The sequence below is a fragment of the Watersipora subatra genome, chromosome 8, assembly GCF_963576615.1.
Source record: "Watersipora subatra chromosome 8, tzWatSuba1.1, whole genome shotgun sequence".
Lineage (NCBI taxonomy): Eukaryota > Metazoa > Bryozoa > Gymnolaemata > Cheilostomatida > Watersiporidae > Watersipora > Watersipora subatra.
This window is the reverse complement of record NC_088715.1, coordinates 10,737,293-10,751,348: the sequence shown is the minus strand read 5'-3', so window position 1 is coordinate 10,751,348 and position 14,056 is coordinate 10,737,293.

Below are 14,056 nucleotides of genomic sequence, written 5' to 3'. Positions count from 1 at the left end.
TACTCGGTATAGTCTCTGTAGGATTGTATAGCTGTTCACTAGTGTTTCTTCTTTCGATGTTTATACAAAATTCTGATGTATTAAATCTGAATGAGTATACAAATAAACATGACATACTACGGTAAGATACAGCATGTTGTGGTTTTCCCGTCAATTTTGCATCTGCCATCCTTTGGATGGTCAAGTGTGTCATTTTCCTAAAATTTTGCTTTAAACATGAAATATCTTATGGTTCATGGTGCAATTCATTGTTTTTACTTTGTTCTCTAGAAACAGTTTTCAACAGCACAGTTCTTTGCCTATGATGTTGTATGTAGGTGTTACCCCTGGCTCCAGAAATTTGATAGGGAAACAGCCAAAAAGCAACTCCAATGTTATCCGTAATGCATGCTAAATCACATAAGTGGTCATGTCAGGTGATTATTGTTGTTATACGGTATAATATAGCAATAATTCATCACGTTTTGCCAAAGCCCTTGTTGGCATAATTTTAAGTTCACCCTCAAGTAGGAAATCCTGATTTCTAAATTTAGTAGATAACTTAGAAAAAATATTCAGACACTTGTACAGTGCTTCCAAAAACCTGCATGAAAAAAGTTATTTTTTGCTTAGTCATAAATAAGCTACTGATGTAAGATTTGGGCACAGGCAAAGCGGAAAACCACTTTCACTTCAAAAATGTTGCAATGCCACCAGACTCTCTCCTACCCCCCTCCCCCACAGTAATTGGCTCAGGCCTTAGCAATGTCAGTTAGTGAATAACATTTTTATAACATTTGTATTTTTAGATGAAATGAAGCAAAAACAAAAATAACATATATTAACAAAAATAGAATATAAAACGTTGCATTCATTAAGAGATAAGTGGCTAAAATAATTGGAAAAAGTTGTTTAGGCGTCCAAGAATAGGTTGAATAATAATAGTAGGGGCCCTGTTAGTAGGTTTAATAGTAGTAGTATTCATATTACTGTTTCCCTTGCTCACTTCTCCTCTTTTTTGTTTAGTTACAGAAACGTTTTGAAGAAAAGTGTTTTACACTGACTAAAACTGAAAAACGTCGACTGACAAGTGATGCCATTCCTACTCTGTTTGCTCACAGGCCACTACGTGTCCGTGAAAGAAAAACTGCTTTAAAAATACTACTACCACAAGCTGCAGCTCTCCAGCATCCCCCAGCACAAGCCGAAATGTGGATGAGGAAATTTTTGTCATTAATTTCTATACCCAATGTAGGTTTCTCATTTATTGCTTATGACATATAAACTGTGCAGCAGACTTTTGCAAAAGTAATTTTATTTTACAAACAGTTTCAGTTATTAATTTAAATGTATCTTTTAAAAGTTGACTTGCAACAAAATTCACATTACATTTATTTGATATCAAAAGATTCACCATGTCTTAATATGTTGGGTTGTAGGTGAAAAGTATGTGGGAATGTGATTACAAGCTCTTAAAAGCTGAAAAACGAACAGTTAATCGCAGCCACTCGAGACCGCCGTAGTTTGGATTCTCTTTCAAAAACAGCTCAAATGTGCTGTATGCGTGGTAGATGGTTTCTGTTTACACTTTCATGCAACCTTATTCATCGAAATATTTTCACAAATATACTTCACGCATTCAATAAAACCATGTCTATGGTTCTTACACGCCTATTTTATCGTCATCGTAATGCTATCACTTTTAGCACTGATATCTTATAACTTACCGTAAAAACTCGGTAAACTTTTTAACCTTAGCTTGAAAGAGTACATATTGTTGTCTGATAATCATGACGAGCCTGTTGGTCGCCGGTGATAATCGAAAAGTGCTGCAAAATTTATTTTCAAAGTATTGGATCAGATGATCAGATTACGACTTGACGATTAGTTTCAGCCGAAACAAAACTGTAAAGTAACGAGCATCTATATTTTATACCAGGTCTTCGGTAAAACCCAAAGTGTTTTTCATAGACTAGTGCTACGATAAGTTCATATTGAGCTTTTATTGGCCTTTCCATTCACGGGAGAACATCATTTGACAAGACGATAACCAAATTTCATGACTACGTCAGAGAAATGAAGAGATTTCAATATACGGCAGCTTTTCGTTTTTGAGCTTTTAAGAGCTTGTAATCACATTTCCACATATTTGGCACCTACAACACAACAGATTAAGACATGGTGAATCTTTTGATACCAAATAGCTGTAATGTGAATTTTGTTGCAATTAAACCTTTAACAGGTCCCTACAAAGAGGTATGGGAACAAGAATCCTGTGTGATTGACAATTGTATTCTTTATACATGTAGCTTTCTTACACACTCTAACTTTCCTAGCTGACACTCACTTCTATAACAGTTTTCCTATTAGCATCACAGCAATTATCTTATCAGTTGTTGTGGCCAGTAGAACTTAGGGGCTCAGGTAAAAGTGATATGTATGATTTCAATATCTGTCTAACATACACATCTTTACTAATGAATTCTATCCCTCATCACCAATGATAATGAACTGCTTGTTGCACATTTTCAATTCACTCAGCCAAACGTTTCTCACATTCTATTCATACTGATTTGCAAGTTTATGCGCTGTCCAGAGAGTAACAGTGCTCCCTATTTGCTTATGCTTGAATCTTAAAAGAGGCTATTATAATTAATTGTCTTTATTTTAATATGGTATATTTAAATTTTTAGAAATTGATACACCGAATGTTTTAGAATCAAAACTAGCAACAGTTGTTGCTAGCTCTGATTCTAAGACATTCTACTTAGTTTGATCTTTGCCTACAATTTTGATCACATGATCACAATTTTATTAGTGAAAATTATCGAAAACTATCATTTGATATAGATTATTTTTACAAATATAAGCTTGTTTATGCTATTATGCATTGAGGTAACAGAAGTTCAGACTCATATTGGTATAGAACAGTTTTAGGCAAGTAATTTTAAAGAAATTTAAGTTCTCTGAAACCCTAACATGTATATGCGCTTATATGCTTTATGAGAATTGTGATCGATTTCAATTTGATAACATGCAGATATATAATGTTGCTATTGATTATTTTAATATCAACTTGCGTAGACCATTACTCAATAGGGTCAGTAGTGGAAGTCAAGAACTTTTTCAACAATGTAGCCACTTGTTTATTTTTTGCTTTTTTTATTCTTTTTAGCTTTTTTAATATTTTTTTTGTTCTTTTTTGCAGGTCCAACAAGAATATAAAAAACCTTAGAAAAACTCTAAACCCATGAAATGGCACCCAAAAAGTTGTTTAATAGGGATCAACTTGTTGCTCTTCAGAGATATTCCACTAGAAGATTGCAATGGCGACTCGATACAATAAAGAAAGGGCTGAAGTTACGGTTTACTTGTGGGTACACAGGTTACAATCATCTTCTGGATTCAGGAATGCCTCTTCCATCTGTTAGGGCACTGCAAAGACAACTTCAAACTATCTGCTTTGAGCCAGAAGTTCTCACGGCTGTTTTTCAATACATAAAGGAAAAGGTGAGCTTGTGTAATACAGAGTTGTCTTATGTTTGTTTTCAATTTTATGTTTCTCATTTGTTTTGCTAATCGCTCTTTTTATATTTTAATGTATTTGCGGATTATACTTCATTTACAAGCTTCTTTGATTTAGGCTGCGAGTATGGATGAGAGGGGTCGACAGTGTTGTCTTGTGTTGGCTGAGATGTAAGTTACTGAAGCCCTTGAGTATGATGCTAGCAACAGCTCTGCAATAGAAGTGACGTTACCTGGCCATAGTGGCCTTGCTAGTCATGGTTTAGTTGTTATGCTTGGAGGTTGGTGAGGTTTATTTCTTGTTTATTTCATTTATCACTTTCCTCTTTGTGTCTGCAGTTTACCCTAATATTACATGAACTTAAAGTCTAAGTGTTGGTTGTATCTTTGTAGGAATTACTAAAAGATGGAAACAAATTGTCGCATTCCATCTCACTGGTAAATATATTTCCGGGAGCAGTCTAGCACTCTAGATTATCTTATTATTGATGTCATAACACATGCAAGCGGTATTGGTCTTAAAGTTGTTGCTGATACTTCAGAAATGGGGTCAAACAACCAAGCGATGTAAAAGATTTTTGGTATTGAAAGCGAAAGGTACTCACGGGTGAGCTATAATTCACATCCTGTGTCTGGTGATAACGTACATAATTTCTTATCTGACATTCCTCATGTTATTAAAAATTTAAGAAATGCGTTTGCCAATCATCAAGTTTTTACAATAGCTGACAATATTTGTAGAAAACATAAACTTCATTCTAACGGCATAAAACTCTCCCATGTTCTGATTTTCTTAAATTCCAGTCTGGTAAAGACTTGAAATTAGGTCCTAATCTGTCTAATAAAACTGTCTCATCTATACAGGACACTTCAGCAAGATGAATGCGAATGCGATGATGCATGGTGAATGAAATGCATCTTTTTAGTAAGTCTGTTAGTGCGACACTGAGGTATCTCATTAGCAATGAAGACAGATCTGAAGAGTATTTAACAACAGCTTGGTTTATTGACACAGTTGACCATTGGTTTGATTTGATGTTCTCTCGACATTTGGTAATGGCTTTATCTAAACACAAACTTGATGCTTATGCTGATGCTCATTCATTCCTTGATAACTTTATACAAATAGTTCACTCAATGCGGATAGGAGTCAAGTATGCATGGAAGCCAGTCTACGCTGGAATTCACCTATCTACACGATCCGTACTCAACATTGCTTGAGAACATAGAGTTCTTACTCACCTCCAGGTTGATACAAAACTGAATCGAGAACCTTTTCAGCTCGGTAAGATGTAGAAGTCGTGTGCCAACAGCTAAAGAATCTAAATATACTCTAAAACTGATCACTGTGGCACAGTATCTCAAACCGACCAAAGCTTTTGACTATGTACAAGATGAGCAAGAGTACTTCGGATACTTGCTGCCATCTACCATAGAAGTACCAACTGCAGAGCCTCTGCTCATAGATACACCTATGGCTTCACGCGAGGAAATCAGCGTAGCAGAAGATGATTCACTATGTTATCTAGCTGGCTATTGTCTACAGAATTTGTACAGTTTAAGCAAGTATGTGAAGGTTGTTGAACCAGCCTATCTAACACATCTGGTGTTCGGCACTGTATGTCATGTTTTTTGCAATTGAAGAACTTTAAAGAGGGTGCTTTGTGGGAAAATTTTGGTGACACATTTGCTCTGTTCAAAAAGTGGGAGACAGTCATAAGAAGCTTTAAATCTCATCATGCATGGCAAATATAATTAAAAAATAATATAATATAAACCTCAAATGCATGGAGAATATTGATATTCCCCGTGAACTGCCCATTTGTCATCCTATATTACAGAAACTAGTGAGAAAGTTTGTGAATGTTAAACTTTATATTTTATGTTTAATCATACCTCCACCCCACAGTCAGTGCCGCTAGGTAGAAAACACATGGCCATGCGAACACTAGCTCAGAATAATCATCATTAAGTGTTGTTGAAATTTGATGCTTTCTGTATTCTTACTGTACTCATTCTTGTTGACTAGTATAATATGTATATATGTTATAAACATGTGTAGGTCAGCCAATGCACACGAAATACATACCTTGTTGGCATAGCTTGCGAGAGTACTAGTACATCCTAGCTTCTTTGACTTGTTTAGTCAAAGTTATTAATTTTTGTTGTAACATTACTATGAAGGATTTTCTATGTAGAATAATATGCTCTTTTAGTATTCAATTTTTATTATGGAAAGTTGTTCAATAAGTTTAGTTAAAATCATTGTTCGTAATAAATTTGCAGTTGTCTAATCACTTGCATATAACAAGCCTGTTTATAATTTTTTAAAAACAAAAAACTGGCAAGTGATGGTATTATAAATATGATTAACATTGTGAATACATTAAATTGTTTGGGGACCTAAAGTTGTGAAATTGCAAGTAGACACATTTTAGCTAAGACATTCTAGCACATATAATAGGAGTTATTTACTATGAAATAGCAGAAAACCTGTAAATACGGAGTTGTCACTTTTATAACTGCAGTGTGAGTTAGAGCAAAACCTGTGCTTTTTTGTAGTATATTTGATACTGATCTAAGGTTGCCCAAAGTAGTTTTATTACCTGATAAACAAAGAAAAGTAAGAGCAATCTATTGTAATTCTATATAAAAGTAGGCGTGGCCGATGTTTGTTTGGAACTTTCAACGCGTTTGTATAGACTCCGTTGGTGGCGTAACTTTCCCTACACGACACGAGTGACTGAGCGAGACCAGCTTTACGATTCTTTTTGAAGTTAGCCTTTGTTTTACTCAACATTTGACATGAAGCGTGTGGAACATAGGCCTATCCCTTTCTATTTTACTCGTTTCACGCCTGATCACCCATGCGCTCAGCTGCTAGCCAAATGACTGATAGCGTAGACCCGCATAAAACAATGATCTATTCCACGTCACGCTGCGGCTAACTTCCGTGCTGCTTACGAAAGTTAAAATTTATTAACCTGTGACAGCTGAAGCTCCGATCTTACAGAAGGTACTAATCCAGTGAGTAGATATTTCTATTAACAGTGTGCTAATTATGCATTATGATATACATCCATTAGTATCACTTTTATTATTTATTCGTGTGCCACACCACTAGTCAAATCTATAATAAAAACAATTTCAGTTGCTGCATTGTGTGGTGGACGCCGGGCCATGACGTTACATTTCTTATTTTATTGTATGTGTTTTCTTTTTTATTTTATCATTGTTTTAATCGTTGTGCTGTCACTTTTTGTCGCTCATGTTGTTGTCTTATTTTATTATATGTCCTTTTTATTATATCGTTGTTTTACTCAATATGCTATCACTTAAATTGTTGTCATACCGACGCACTAGCGATCCCGTTTATTCTCCTTGTTAGCCGATATTCTTACCGTTTGCCGTTAGCCGGAACGGGTGATGTTATTATACATAAAAGAGCGCGCTCACTTAGTTGAGCAGAGCAAATGGCCGTACGCTCCTCGGCTAATGGATTTCCTTCTCTAATAAAAAATTGAACGAAACCACCCACAATTTATTTCTATATGAAATAGTCTAGATCGTGCCAAGTAAAGGCCGGCAAATTCCTTTACAATATTACACAGGCTATACCATAAACTACGAATTATTTTATCTGTAGTTTATATATTTATCTGCTAGTTGCTGTCTGACAAGAGGAATTTATTAAAGAACCAAGCAATTATTATACCACTGAGTTTAAAATAAACAAAACATTCTATACCTCTGTTAGAGGGCTCGTTCCTATAGCCATTCACCATAGTAATTGTTGCAATTGATTACGCTTATATTGATGAGATGAACGGCAGGGCATGTCTGGCATGAGTATCACAGTGTCAATTATATAACAAGACAAGACTGATTTCATAATACTGATGTGGTGTGAAGTCGCATGGTTGGTAAAAATAGACAAGCAGGTTGACAATTCTTCAGGGATATGCCTGTCTCTGAAGTAGTGGTTTTAACGATATTACAAATAATTTAAATAACTCATTGCTATGATTGAAAAAAAACATGCCTATCCATATTATGGTATTATGGTTCACAATCACTCGATAAATTTCTATGCTACAGAATAGAGTTCATCATTACATTGGCAGTGTATTTGCAGCCAGAGGTTATACTAAAGCGGAGTAATTTCTATGTAGTTAGGCCTACTGAAAATAGCTTAAAATGATGTAGTTGATAGTATTACATACATATTTTACCCTAATTAGTCATTATATCATTGCATCAAACTAGATGGTTGTAACTTAATTTCAACACACTGAACAAGATGTAAACTGCTGTTCACTCATTTTAAAGTAAAGCTCATACAAACTTTGCTTATTATCCCGCAGTGCTGCTCGCTAGGGCATGAACTGGCACTGAAGGTTCAACAGTGTCTCTAATTTTGTGATCGATTCAAACCAAAAGCTTTCAGAAATTTTGTGACAATGTGCTGCTGAAAGTTCAGCCATGATGTTATACTTCTACATATGTAGCAAGATGAATCTCAGACAAGGTGAGTTTGTATTTTTAGGTTACAATGGCTGAAGCTGTAGCAGATGTTGAGTGTGAATTTTGCTGCCGTAAAAGTGATACCATTGTCAACCCCAAAGTGCTACCATGCAGTCATGTTCACTGTATGACCTGTTTGACCACCTACTATGAGAGCAAACATCTGCTACTGTGTGGAAACAGTGGATGTGGGTGAGTCTTACTATTTGTTGGTTAAACTTAGATTATATAACAGTGCACATAGCCAGAGTTGTGATGCATTAAAACTGCATTGCATCATTGCAGCGCAATATTCAGTTACTTTGCAATCAATTACAACTTTCTAATGTGCAGTTGATATTTACTGCTACTAGAACATTCTTACTGCCAATACCTCCTTGAGATCAACTGCAGATTTACTTTCATGACGCACATAGAAGTAAACCCAGCAATTTATGTGCACTGCAAATGCACGTTCATCAAAATTAGAAACTGCACATGTACTGCATCTGTGCTTTAGTATAGGGTGGATGCTTTGGATCAGCTAACACTGCTGATTTTCCAAGTGTTTACGTTGCACTAGCTGTACTACCCGGCGTTGCACGGGTAATAAAAAAGTCTCTAGACAGAAAATTGATTTCTCTTTATTATATGATAACATTTGCCATTTCAACTTTCAGACTACATATCATGGGAGAAGTGTTTTGTGTAGTTAAGATAAATTAAGAGAAAAAAGTTTTAAATTTCATAACTTGAAAAAAGTGTTTAGATGAAATAAATTAGGAAGAAAAATAAAAATGTAAAGGTGTGTAAATGTGAAATTGTTAGCAAGTAATGGCTAAATATAGTCAGCTTTCCTATGACTACAATAAAGAATTATTTAGTATATAATTGTACTTATATGATTTTAGTTTGTTTCAGTTTTGGCATGCAAAAATATTGTAGGATATAGACATACATAGAGTGGTATAGAAACCCATCGTAATTATCTAATGCAATCACCTCACGGTAAAAATCATCAAAATTAAAAAAATTACCAAAATACTATGTTAACCTTAGTAACTATAGGTACCTTCAATGACTTTTGTGCATTTTGTGGTTATGATCTTCAAGATAATATATGTATACGAATATGCATATATTATCTTGGACTAATATATTATCTCCACAACGCGTAGTATTACCATGTGCTACTTTCCGCATAGCACGTTGTAATGTACTACGCGGAGAGTTTTTACCTTCAAGACAGACGTGTAACGTAAACACTGAATCTAACTTAAATGAGTTTAGTTGACTAAACACATACTTGAAGGAAGCTTTAGTATGTATTTTAGTAAACTTCAAGCTTTTAACAAAAAATTCGTGAATGGTTTTTGTTATAACGGAAACCGGATATACTGGATAACGAATACGGATTTCTCGCAATGACGAGTTCACCGAAGAATATCTTTTAATAAAAAATATAATCATTACACAAATCGCCAAGTTTTAAGTTCATAATAAAATTAAGTTATGAATTTTTGTCGACATCCTTGGGCGGAAATAATTAGCTTTAACAGAGAAAAGACAAAGAAGAATCGTGTTGTATATACATGTACTTGGATCCGAAAATATATTTTTTCCAACAATATTTGGAGGTCCCAAAAAGAGGGTCGTCGTAACGCGTGGACACAATGCTATAATAATATCTATAGCTGAACAAACACAACGACGAATACACGAATACACATACAAAAAACTAAGATATATATATATATATATATTTATATAGATTGCACAAAATTGCCCTCTGCTGGGTTCAGCAAGTTTAAGAAATTACACTTCAACTCCCAATACCATTTCATGTATTTTTGTACTGCATGTATAGTCTGGGTAATCACGAGGATATCATGTTATAGCAGTATCAGCTCTGATTGTTCTAAAATACATCAGTACTTACTGTACGTACTGCATTTGGTACACAAATTATAATTTGGTATTTTATTGCAGATCATAACCATTAAAATACACTAAATACAACACAGTTACTGTAGGTAACTATAATTACTAAAGTTAACATACTGTTTTGTTACTAATTTTCGATATGTACACATTTTTATAAAATTTTGACGACTTTTACTAGGGGATGTTTGCACTGTATAATTACAATGGTCTCTCTACCCCTACATAAAAATTTTTCATCATACGATGCTAACCCTGGAACGGATCAGCATCGTATCCTGAAGGTACACTGTATCAAGTTTTAACGTAAAAAAAGGGAAAAGCTTTGGAGCTGGACAATGAGATAATTGATTGTTAATAATATAAATGATTAATTATTAAAACAATTTTGTGGACACTTTTCTACGAATCACTTGATATTATGGGTTCATAAGTATGAAAGGTAGTCGAACTAATGGTCAAATGGAGGTGGCTTTCAAATAGAGGGTGGCGCTCTATTTTTCAAACCTGCTTTTTTAGTTGCAGTCAATTAGAAGTGGCGTTCAAATAAAGGTTTTACGGTATATCTTACTGTTCGTCTGTCGTCTGTCAACCGTCTGCCCATGTATATTACCTAATAAAGTTTTAGCAACGAATCCAAATCCAATCAGGCTAATCCACGTTGCTGCGGATTTTAACTCAGAATCTTCAGATCTGCAGACTAACTAGCTAACTCACTACACCATGATGTCTAGTGATGAATGATTGTAACGACCATCATCCTATCAATTAAAGTACTTGCACTTGAAGTGCTTAGGGTGATCAACTAGTACAGTTGGCAGTTACGAATAACAACCAAATTAATCATTATTTTAATTAATACAAATGACAAATATTAACCTGACCAGATGAGCTAGCTTACCAAGTGAGTTACTGAAATGAAGTGGGTAAGTATTTTAATACCCGTGTTAAGCCAACTATATAATATATTTAATATCTTTTAGTCTGGTCTATACTTAAAATTAACCACAACCAGCTTTGAATCTGCTCCGGTTTATTAGAACTCAACACTCTACATGACTGCCAAGAAACAAGAAATTCTATATTCCCGTTTATGCAAACACTTACCAAACCTTTATATGAACACTTACTAACCTTTTTATACAAACACTGACATACCTGTAATGTTTTATGCAAACACCAAACCACTAGCTATACAAACATCTTACAATTATACTAGAACCAAATTTCTGCCCAATGGCCACATCATAATCTTATGGCATGCTTGCATTTGTTTTGACGTTGGTCAGCTCAGCACTCAATAATTAATTAAAAACATGCTTTCAACTTGTAGCTGACATTTATAATGTTTGTAGTTTATTGCAAGATCTTTGCTGCTTAAACATTGCAATAATGACTGACCAATAGTATTATAATTTGGTAAATGAGTTGGTATAATCTCATGTCAAATTTCTCCTGATTCCTTAAACTGAAAGTTAATAAGGTTAATTCTGCAGCTTTGTGTCTCTCACAATCAACTTGGTGGAATTTATTAAGTAGCCACCTAAAATATAAACTTACATAAACATTTGATAGATTTTATCAGGAAGTATAGTATTTTTATGATTTGCAATTATTCTTGATGTCTCGATTGATCTGACTGGCAGGATTTTTCAAGATTGATATTGTCAAAACTCATCGCCAATAGAATGTTCAAAGGGAAAATACTTTTGAAATTATGACACTAGTTGCTATCAATGCTTTGGTTGATATTGGCTAGTTTCATCAATTTGCGTTCTGAGTTTTTATTTTGTCAGACTCTTTGCAATTACGGACATGATAATCTCAGTCTCGTTTGATCCGAACATTTTACCGAGATCAAATTTCGTCGAGTTTAATGTCGAAAAATGATAACACATGCTGATTCTTTCTGATAAAATCTACCAAAATATAGTGGTAGTTCATCTTTAAGTTAAAAATATATTGTTCAGTTTAAAGAAAACCGTAATATTCCGGTACGTTATAATCTCTATGTTTGTCTGTAATGGTATCCAAGTAAGACAGAGACCCGACTCAAAATCTGCAGGGATGACAGGAATCATTAAGTCTCCTCTTCTGTCTAACTGTAGACCTTCCTTGTAGCAAGTTAAACTCTGTTAACTTTAAGTATTTGTATCTCCTCTCTCCTCATGATTGCTTCAAGTAATTTCACGTTTAATAGAATGTTTCAGAGACACTTTTATTGGTAAAAAAAGCTTCGAGTGTAAGCGAGAGATACTCAGAGAAATAAAGATTCTCCAATGTTCATGTCCTCTGATACCTATCATGACTACGATGCAGTCACATGAGCATTTTCAAACTACTTCAGATTTAATTTTAATAATTAAACCTCTCAGCTTTACCCATTACAGTTGTAGATTCATAGATTCATCCAGTGTCAATGAACAAGCTTAAAAAGAGACACACTTACCAATTTATGACTCATAGAGTTTATTACCTATCACTGTACAATTCATAAAGATACTTACCTATCATAAAATGACTCAGCATATCAAACCTATCACTGTATGACCCATGTAGCAAATAGTTTATCACTTACGTCTAATTGTTTGCAGTCAGGTGTTTGAGATGCCACCAGGCAGTCTCCCATCCTATGACTTGGGTACAGACAAGACAATGTGTGATGTTTGTCTAAAAAAGAGCTCACCAAGACAGAAAGCTATCAGCTATTGTATTTACTGTTGTAAGAAATTCTGCCCTGCTCATTTGGAGGTACGAGTGTTTCCTTTTCAAATCTTTTTATGATAGTTTGAATATGATTTGAGCAGTAGTCCTATGTGAAGTTGCTAGTATATATGATTACTTTGCATGTAGCTGATGATGGTAATCAAATGCTTTATAGTATTATGCAACTGCGCAGAGGTGCAATTTGAAGGTACTGTAAAATTGTAATTAAAGGTTTCTTGCTCATGAACAAAAATTTTACGCATGCTTAAATTGAACGTTAGACTTTTTCTTCTCACAAACCATTGCTACCTGCTGAAAAAAACTGAAAGGAGGATGTGCAGTAATCTTTAGCACTTTGTAACTTCAACAATGGTGACTTTGGTCTATTGTGGGTTTTACTGCCGTTTAAGGTTCTTCATTTTTTAAAGCGACGATAATTTAAGTATTAAAGCCGTAATTTTTTTATTGTTTTGAAATAATAACTTACTGAGTCAGTATGTTGAACAGCAAGACAACATACTTTAGCCTAGGTCTAAATAACTGCTCATGGAGTAGTCATTTAGAACGCATCACTTGCTTGGCAAGTGATGCGTTTCTATACGTTGAAAGTAATCACGTGACAGGACAATGGTTGTTATTGCTTTGTAGCCCTTGGGCATTGACAAAGTAAAAACTGTCTGGGTCTCATAATCACTATTCTTTGTTAAAACCAACCTGATATGACTATGTTCTAAACTAGCTTTATTATTGTTATATATATAAAGACCTCAACAAAAGAATGATCAATGCCACAATTGTACAAACAATGGATATAGGCATTTTAAAGTTTACACACCTTTTTAGAAAGAATCACATCTTATATCATAGAAACCTTTTAGCTATTGGTCAATAAGGATGTTACCTGTGAATATGATCAACAAAGAAATGGTAGACATAATTTGGGGTGGCACAACATGGCCTAAGTTAAAACTACTACATCGACATTGATCGTTTTACTTTAGAAATCATTGACAACTATTTACGAATTATGTTTTATTAGATGATAATATTACAATGATATAATATTCTTATTTTAAACGCTATATTGCAGTAACATATGGGGTTTCTACTATCTAAATTTCAACCAAACCAAAATAAACAGGTCACAATACTACAACAACAACTTGACAGCGCCCCAGAGAAACTGCAATATTTTGTTTTACATTACACTACACACTTTTGTACACACTTGTTTTTTGCTTATCAGTACTCTTGGGATATTTTCCTTAACTCCCACTGCCTCTGTCTATTGTATCAAGTTATTAACCCTTTCACTGCCACCCATGTACAAATTTAGCTATTGGCTTACTGCCAGCAATTTTGCCGAAAATTGGCGATTTTGCTTTATGACATGTATACAATT